The sequence below is a fragment of the Mirounga leonina genome, unplaced genomic scaffold (genome assembly GCF_011800145.1).
Source record: "Mirounga leonina isolate KUSES-001 unplaced genomic scaffold, KU_Mleo_1.0 Mir_195, whole genome shotgun sequence".
NCBI classification, from domain to species: Eukaryota; Metazoa; Chordata; class Mammalia; order Carnivora; family Phocidae; genus Mirounga; species Mirounga leonina.
In genome coordinates this window covers 5,242,952-5,252,381 of record NW_023270490.1, presented here as the reverse complement: position 1 = coordinate 5,252,381, position 9,430 = coordinate 5,242,952, and the positions used below count along the sequence as shown (strand labels likewise).

Below are 9,430 nucleotides of genomic sequence, written 5' to 3'. Positions count from 1 at the left end.
AGGTAGTAATCATATTTGTTTCAAAGTTAAAAATTAAGAATATCTAACAAATGCTTGATTTTGTAAGAATAAATATAAAAGTGAGACAAAGAAGTATAACCCAGCAATTCCACTCTTACACGCGTACCCTGGAGAAGCGCTCACACATTTGCCTAAGGAGATGTGCGCAGCCACATACCCACTGCACCGATCTTTGTACAAATGAAACATTGTAAACAACTTATATATCCATCAAATGAGAGAAGGATAAATTCATTGGGATATAGTCTTACAACAGTATTACTGCACAGTGATTAAATAAATGACATAGGGATGATTTAGTAGCCTGAATAAATCTTCAAAAAAAAAAAAGTTGAGTGAATAAGGGAAATGATCAGAGGATGCTGCAGAAAGATATATTTAGCAAAACATTATTTACCTGGCTTAAAAACAAAAATATGATGCCACATTTTAAATATTGGCCTGTGGACCATACATTTATGCTAAAACATTAAACTCAGAGATGTAGAAGATACACAGCAGCTTCAGAATAGCATTAACCGGAGGTGGGGAAAAGAGGCAGATAGGGAAGGAAATGGAACAGAGTAGAAGAAATTGCATCTGTAGTGTTTTGTTTCTTTAAAAAATTAAACAACTTTTAAAGTTAATATTTATTCTATCTGGGTAATACATACATAAGTGTTGATTATGCTAGAATCTGTATCTTTCTCTATTTTTGAGATATTTCACATCTCAAATGATATAAAATGATATTTTATAGAATATATACATATGTAAAATACATGTATCTCCCACGATTTGTATGTTTATATATTATAAAACTATTACTCTATTGCAAATGTTCATATATTTGTACATATACAATATAGGGATACTTATGAAAGATACATATAAAAGATATATAAAATATATAATGTATTCAATAAATATATATAATGCAAAATGGGAACATTACAAGTGCTCACTTCAGTAGCGCATCTACTACAACTGGAACAATACAGAGAAGATTAGTGTGGCCCCTGAGCAAAGATGAAAAACTCGTGAAGCATTCCAAATTTATGAGTATACTTATCGTGATGAGCACTGAGCAATGTATAGAACTGTTGAATCACTATACTGTACACCTGAAACTAATATAATACTAGAATTAAAAAATTTTTAAAAAGAGAGGGAAAATGACATAGTACATAACATACATTACAATCAAATGAGAAACAACAGGAAACACCCCCAAAATAATATGATAGCATTCTGAAAGATGTTATACATTTCCCTGTTATCACCTGTCCTTGCACCAGTAGCTAATGATATATACAGTATCATATAGATATGGTGAGGGCAGAGCTGCAAACTTTCCAAATTAATGTTGCATTTGCAAAAAGTTCATATAGGTGAATGAGATGGCAGGTTAATTCTGAGCTCTGCATTGCAGTAGCTACAGTAACAAATAAGACCTGACATCAATCTTGTGTTTCCTATGCACCAGCCTGTTACCTATTTAAGTTCATTCACTTCTTTTTTTTAATATATATACATATTTTTTATTATTGTTATGTTAATCCCCATACATTACATCATTAGTTTTTGATGTAGTGTTCCATGATTCATTGTTTGCGTATAACACCCAGTGCTCCACGCAGGACGTGCCCTCTTTAATACCCATCACCAGGCTAACCCATCCCCCCACCCACCTCCCCTCTAGAACCCTCAGTTTGTGTTTCAGAGTCTATAGTCTCTCATGGTTCGTCTCCCGCTCCGTCTTCCCCCCTTCATTCTTCCCCTCCTGCTATCTTCTTCTTCTTCTTCTTTTTTTTTAACATATAATATATTATTTGTTTCAGAGGTACAGATCTGTGATTCAGCAGTCCTACACAATTCACAGTGCTCACCATAGCACATACCCTCCCCAGTGTCTATCACCTAGCCGCCCCATTCCTCCCACCCCTCACCACTCCAGCAACCCTCAGTTTGTTTCCTGAGATTAAGAATTCCTCATATCAGTGAGGTCATATGATACATGTCTTTCTCTGATTGACTTATTTCACTCAGCATAATACCCTCCAGTTCCATCCACGCCGTTGCAAATGGCAAGATTTCATTCCTTTTGATGGTGACATAATATTCCATTGTATATATATATACCACATCTTCTTTATCCATTCATCTGTTGATGGACATCTTGGCTCTTTCCACAGTTTGGCTATTGTGGACATTGCTGCTATAAACATTGGGGTGCAGGTGCTCCTTCAGATCACTACATTTGTATCTTTGGGGTAAATACCCAGTAGTGCAATTGCTGGGTCGTATGATAGCTCTATTTTCAATTTTTTGAGGAACCTCCATACTGTTTTCCAGAGGAAAGAGAAATTAAGGAGTTGATCCCATTTACAATGGCACCCAAAACCATAAGATACCTAGGAATAAATCTAACCAAAGAGGCAAAGAATCTGTACTCAGAAAACTATAAAATACTCATGAAAGAAATTGAGGAAGACACGAAGAAATGGAAAAACGTTCCATGCTCATGGAACGGAAGAACAAATATTGTGAAGATGTCAATGCTACCTAGAGCAATCTACACATTCAATGCAATCCCCATCAAAATACCATCCACTTTTTTCAAAGAAATGGAACAAATAACCCTAAAATTTGTATGGAACCAGAAAAGACCCCGCATAGCCAGAGGAATGTTGAAAAAGAAAAGCGAAGCCGGCAGCATCACAATTCCGGACTTCCAGCTCTATTACTAAGTTCACTCACTTCTTACAAAGCTACGTGGGTTAGGTATTACTCCTGCGCCCATTTCCCAGATGAGGAAGTGTATCACAAAGAACACAAGCAATGTGCGCTATCACACAGCTGGAAAGCACTAAAGCCGCATCTGAATCAGGCCCTCTGGCTCTAACGTCTAGATTCCTAACTAAAGAGTTCATTTGGCAGCTTCACTCACTTTCACTGGGGCTTTCCAACTACCTTATGCAAGTTTTAGAAATAAAATACAGGGAGGTGCCCAGCTGGCTGAGTCCGCGGGACAAATATTCTTACTTCGGGTTTCTAAGCTCCAGCAATTAGCACGGAGCACAGCTCTCCCCCACCGCTCGGGCCCAAACATTTAGAGCACAGCAGTGCGCCCCGGCTTGACCCCGGCCTGGCCATGTTCCAGGAAGGCAAAGCTGCGGCGCCCTGGGCGGCTTTACGCGGACGACCCTGGCGGACCGAAGCCAACCAACTCGCAGGTGCTCACCGGGGTTGGGCTCGCTCCCTCCAACCGCAGGCCCTGGTCCTCCAAGTTCAATTCCAGCCTCCCCGAAGCAGCCCGGGGGCGCACCCGGCGCAGCAGAGCGGCTCGCAGCGCCTCTCCGACCCGTTCTCTTGTCGGGAGGGGGCCGGGAGGTCAAGAGGCGCCGCGACCTCCGCTGACCCGCCCGCGCCGGGCATTGGAGGCTCCCCGCCCGCCGCGTCCGTGGAGTGTGCGCCTGCGCGTCGTCGCCCTTGAGCCACTTTCAAGGTGAAAATGAGGGGGCGCCCCGGGGTTGAGGCCCTCTGGACGGTGGACGTGGCTGGGCCGCGTGGAGGCCTCTAAACTTCCAGATGCTGGAGGGCAGCGTGGAGCGGAGATCTCCTGATCTCCCGCCCAAGATAAGCCTCTTCTGCCCGTCCCCTTGCGGCGCATCTGGAGGGGCTGCCTCTGACTTGTGCTTCGCCTCGCCACGGCGGGCTGCGCGGCCGGTTTCCGACTTCACCCCACTCCCGCTGTTGGAGCCAACGTCAGGTTCCACGAGGTGGAGCCGATGGCCCGAGAGAGGAAGGACGGCAGGTACTCTCTCAGCAGGGCAGCAGAGCTCCTGCACCCCCGGACCGCTGTGACTCCCACTCCCTAAGAAGATGCTCTGGTGGCTCATCTTCTAAGGACCCTCCGTTGCGACGCTGTCTCTTTGCCCAAGCTCGATCGTCGGCCTTCTTGCCACGTGCCTCAACTTTGGTTCTACCCCACCTGTACTCTCCGTCCCTTTCTGCCGCGACCCACCTTCCGAGGCAAAGAATCTGATGGGACCAGTCGCCACCTCCCCGACGCAGAGCATCCTTCCCAGCAGGACTCCTCCAGCCAGGTGGTCCCTGAGGCTCCTGGCTTCTCTCCTGACTTGGCCACTTCCAGGTTTCTGTCGTCTTAGGAAGTTCCTTACCCTCCCTGTTCCTCAGTTTCCTGTGTATAAAAGAGGAGTTATCACAGCATAGTTTTTCAAAGACATGATACATGGGGAGGTGTTCAGGTGGTGTAGGCTGTGTCCTGTGCCTGAACCAGGTTGTCCAGGCGCGTCCCAGGTCGTACTGATCGCCCCAGCACAGTATTAGTGAAGCCTCTTTCTCTCTCAGTATTAGCATAATTTTGACCATGCGTTATTTGGACATCTTAACCTATGCCCATGTTATATTTACTTTTGGAGCAGACATCAGCCTCTAATCCAGGTTGAGATGGCTGGGTATCATAGTCCCATGGCTCAAAATCTGGCTAGCAACCCTGCCAGGTATTTTGTGCATAAGGACCATGTAAGTATAACAGATTCTCAACATGTCAGACTCCTCTCTGTGACACCCATGAGTAGTACAAACCACTAATTCCAGTCCTCAAAGAACAAGCATTTTCTATAGAGAAGAACCCAAACTGCATTTATCTCATAGAATATATACATTAGGACTTTTTTTTTTTTTAACGCCCTTAAACTTTTTTTTGTTAACACCAAAAAATAGGTGACCTCAGTTTCTCTTGGTTGATCTGAAAAATTATAAACCATGCCTGGATTCTCTTGTTTTTCTGATAGATTAGTTCTGGCTCTTCCTAAGGCACAGCTAAGATCCAGATGACCTTTCTCCTAGCCCTGGGCTTCTACAGACCATACACGTAAGAAATCAAAAGCCGAGGAGAAAATGTAACCCGACAGTCTCTCCATGCAGAATGTCGAGAGGTACTCGGAGCTGCTCTTCAACTGTTAAAGGCTTCAGGATTCCAAATGGCCAGATCAGTGCAAGGCAAGTCTCATGCAGTACTTGCCATGGTCCTTTGGGTCAAAAGAAATTTCCAGAGAAAGATCAACAAAGTCAGTGCCTTTATGCCAAGATTCAACAGACCAGAGTGAACATAACCATCTGTACTTCTTTATTGAACTGGGGAAAGTGGCAGAAGGAAAGACTGGCAGCTACATCTGTTGTCTAGAATTTATTAAGCTCGCATACACATATAGAGAGTCTTGAAGTTAATTTTTTTCTTGTGACTGACACATGCTATAATGATATCCTACACTTACTAGAACACAATAGCAATGTTCACGTACACCAGGAATGAATTTCACATACCAGACAAATTTCTAAGAGTGGAGAGATTAGACAAGCCCTGGAAGCAAGTATTCAGCAGCTAAAAGAACTGCTAAAATAATTGAAATAGGGTATTTTTATGTCTCTTCAAGGAAGTATTGAAAACACTATGCATTATTTATTTATTTATTTATTTTTAAGATTTTATTTATTTATTTGAGACAGAGAGCATGAGAGGGAGGAGGGTCAGAGGGAGAAGCAGACTCCCTGCTGAGCAGAGAGCCCGATGCGGGACTCGATCCCGGGACTCCAGGATCATGACCTGAGCCGAAGGCAGTCGCTTAACCAACTGAGCCACCCAGGCGCCCTGCATTATTTATTTTTTAAATGGTGTATTTTTCATTGTGTCAGCTAAAAATATTTCCTTCATCCTGCTGATAAAACAACAAGCACTACAACAGAAATGATCCGTCACAGAATCAAAGATATAAGGAACAGAGGAATCTGATTATGGTGTCTAGCTTTAAAATTCTCACCTACAGTTTGCACTTTGTGCTACATTTGCATGATCTAAGTTCAAGTGAACAGAAAGCGAATAAAAAGAATCACAAAAACTGGCTTTCGACCATTTGTTTTGACTTTGAGATGCAACCCTCCTCTGTGTTCATTCTATAGGCTTGAAGAATTCAAGCTAATAATATCCTTTGGAGGGAAACTGAAGAGAATGACAAAATATTAATATGGAAGTCAAGATGCTTGAAGAGGTGATGATTGCTGCACTGTTTGAGATATTAAATTCCTGAAAGAAAAGAAAACACCCCAAAATAGCAGTGGCTTAACCAATTGCTTATGTATTTCTCTCTTGGTGTGTCCAAATTTCCTCTTCTTAAAATAAGGGTACCAGTCAGATTGGGTCAGGACCCACCTAATGATCTCATTTTAACTTAATCCCTGTTTCAAATACAGTCCCATTCTGATGTACTGGGGGTTAGGGCTACAACATCTGAATTTAGGGGTACAGGAGAGAGACACAATCCAGCCCATAATGGATAGGTACCATATAAGCACCAAACACGTGTCCTTGGCCTCCTGTTCTTCAGCAAAAGAATGGATTCTTATTTGGAGTCCACTTTCTCCCCTCTGGGTCTACCTGGATTGAGGAGAGGTCTAATACTAGCTTCAGCACACCATGTTCTCCAGGCCACAGTAATGGGTTCAGGCATGAATCCAATCAGAGTGGATCTCGGGAATTCTGTAGCAATGAGTCAGGGCTTGCTCCTTCTGGGTAGACTTTAATCTATGAGGTTGTACAGTAGCCAATTTGCCATCACTGAGGGAGAGCCTGGAATGGGGTGGTGGACAGCATGGTACACCACACGGACATTGACCATAATTTCAGTCCTACTGAATGAAGCAATGAGAGATCAAGAGAAAGTTCCATTGACATCATGTGAATCCTGAATCTGGCCACATGCCTAGAAGCAACAAGACCCTCAACTTTTCAGCTATGTTTTCTAAAGTGAATTTGAGTTGTTTTTGTTTTTGTTTTTGTTTCTCTTGGAGCTAAAAAAAAGTCCTAACCAATCTAATAGGTACCCTACGTTATGGAGATGTTAAACTTTGAGCGGTTGCACTGGCATTCCCTTTCTTAGAAACAAGAGGAAAAAATTAATGACATGTTCATGTCATAGAACAAGTTTAGGCATTAGAAATGCTGCTAAAGTTCATTGAAAAATCACCTTGAGTTCTTTGAAACCGTGCCAGATCAAAAGCCCCATCTTTCTGGTAAGTAGCAAGCATCTCACCAGACTTGAACACATCTATGTCTCATGATACTGAGACATTCTGAGGACCATTTTTGCCATCCCCCTCAAATGGTCAATGATCCCGTGATTCTCCCTTGAGTGTTTATAATAGGCTACAATTCTCTACAAAGCATAGCATCATGTTGTTGTCTCATCCAAGGTCAACATTTTGGGCAAAGGCTTCAAACACATTGAAACTACCATTCCAGCAACTTCAGAATCAAGGATACCTGCCTTAAAAATGAATGTGCAATATTGTGCACACACATCTAGCCTGTTGCTTTGGAAACTTAATGAAGATAAATGTCATTGTTATCAACTTGGTATCACACTCAGCTGGCAAGACAAGCCATTCTGGTATAAGCCAAGCCCTGAGTGTACATTATGGGAGGATGTTTATTTATGATGCACTTCAAGCCAGCCAGAATGCTACCTTGGCATTGCTAGTCTCTAGGAGGATACCCCAAAGCAATTGCCCTCTACAGACTTAAAAGATAAAACAAAATAGAGTAAAAATGAAATCCTAGAGTCTCTGCATAATATATGTGTGTGAGAGAGAAAACACACCCATTAAACTGCAGCCTTTCAGAGCATGATGTCACAAGTCAGATCCTATTAAAGGAAGCAGAAGATGAATGTTTGCTCCAGGCAGCTGGAAGGAGTCAAAAAGAAAATACATTGTAAATCTTTCCACTGCGTGCCTAAATTGTAAAAGATGATTTTCAGCATCACACAGACTTCTTCCAATGAATAACTTCTTCCCAAGGAAGAAATTCCAAACAGTCAGTAAGTATAATATACGGATAGTCTGTCACCCAGCCACTCCATCCCTCCCACCCCCCACCACTTCAGCAACCCTCAGTTTGTTTCCTGAGATTAAGAATTCCTCCTATCAGTGAGATCATATGATACATGTCTTTCTCTGATTGACTTATTTCGCTCAGCATAAGACGAACCATGAGAGACTATGGACTCTGAGAAACAAACTGAGGGTTCTAGAGGGGAGGGCGGTGGGGGGATGGGTTAGCCTGGTGATGGGTATTAAAGAGGGCACGTACTGAATGGAACATTGGGTGTTATATGCAAACAATGAATCATGGAACACTACATCAAAAACTAACGATGTGGGGCGCCTGGGTGGCTCAGTCTTTAAGCGTCTGCCTTCGGCTCAGGTCATGATCTCGGGGTCCTGGGATCGAGCCCCGCATCAGGCTCCCTGCTTGGTGGGAAGCCTGCTTCTCCCTCTCCCACTCCCCCTGCTTGTGTTCCCTCTCTCGCTGTGTCTCTCTCTGTCAAATAAATAAATAAAATCTTTAAAAAAAATGTAAAGAAAAAAAACTAATGATGTAATATATGGTGATTAACATAATAAAAATATATATATATGGATAGTCTGATTAGCAGAGGGGGACTTGTGTGTGATACAGTTTATTGCCCCAAATCAAAACCTGACTGAATTTTGAGGAAGAAGATGATACCCGGGGAGGAACCAGGGAAGTGTTAGAATCCACACCGGACGAAGTGGATGGGTTAGAGCATCCAGAGTGACTTGATTCACACAGACACCCCAGCTGAACACATCATTTTCTCTAAGGGTGGAGATGCACTTGTGATATTTCCCCCCAACCAGACTATGTGTGTGATTACCCCATCTCTCATGCAGGGGACTTCATGCAGTCACCTCTGTGAACCCAGAGCATTGGTTTCATTATCTGTAAATGATGTTGATGGAATTTGATTTTGGAAAGTTTTTTTTTTTTTAAAGATTTTATTTATTTATTTGAGAGAGAAAGAATGAGAGAGAGAAAGCACATGAGAGGGGGGAGGGTCAGAGAGAGAAGCAGACTCCCCGCCGAGCAGGGAGCCCGATGCGGTACTCGATCCCGGGACTCCAGGATCATGACCTGAGCCGAAGGCAGTGGCCCAACCAACTGAGCCACCCAGGCGCCCTGATTTTGGAAAGTTTTAAACATGACAATTAAGAATGACATTGGGCCTGTCCTCCAGCACAATTTTGTGGGCACACGTGGAGACAAGTATGCACCCTCTACCACTATTGTGTTGCCAGAGAGAAAGGAGGTCCTCCAGTAGCCCAATATACGGAGGAGGGAAGCCCTCTTTGGAATAGGACCAAGAACCAAAAACCAAAGCTACTGTAGAATTTCAAACTATCGCTAAATGTCTCTCGTATATTATACACACAGACATCTGCACGCATCTGGGCAGACAGCCACAGCATATGTCTTTACTTCCGTGACTGCACCACAATATGTGCCACAGAGCAGCTTAGGTGAATGCAAAGTAAAGGGAACACA

At 43.1% G+C, this 9,430-nt stretch overlaps 1 non-coding gene across 1 annotated transcript; it reads left to right on the top strand.

Moving 5' to 3' along the window:
* The first annotated feature begins 957 nt into the window (after positions 1 to 957).
* Positions 958 to 1,060, top strand: LOC118024122. The gene has a single exon (XR_004683003.1). It is a non-coding gene; the product is annotated as a U6 spliceosomal RNA (small nuclear RNA).
* The last annotated feature ends 8,370 nt before the right edge of the window (positions 1,061 to 9,430 follow it).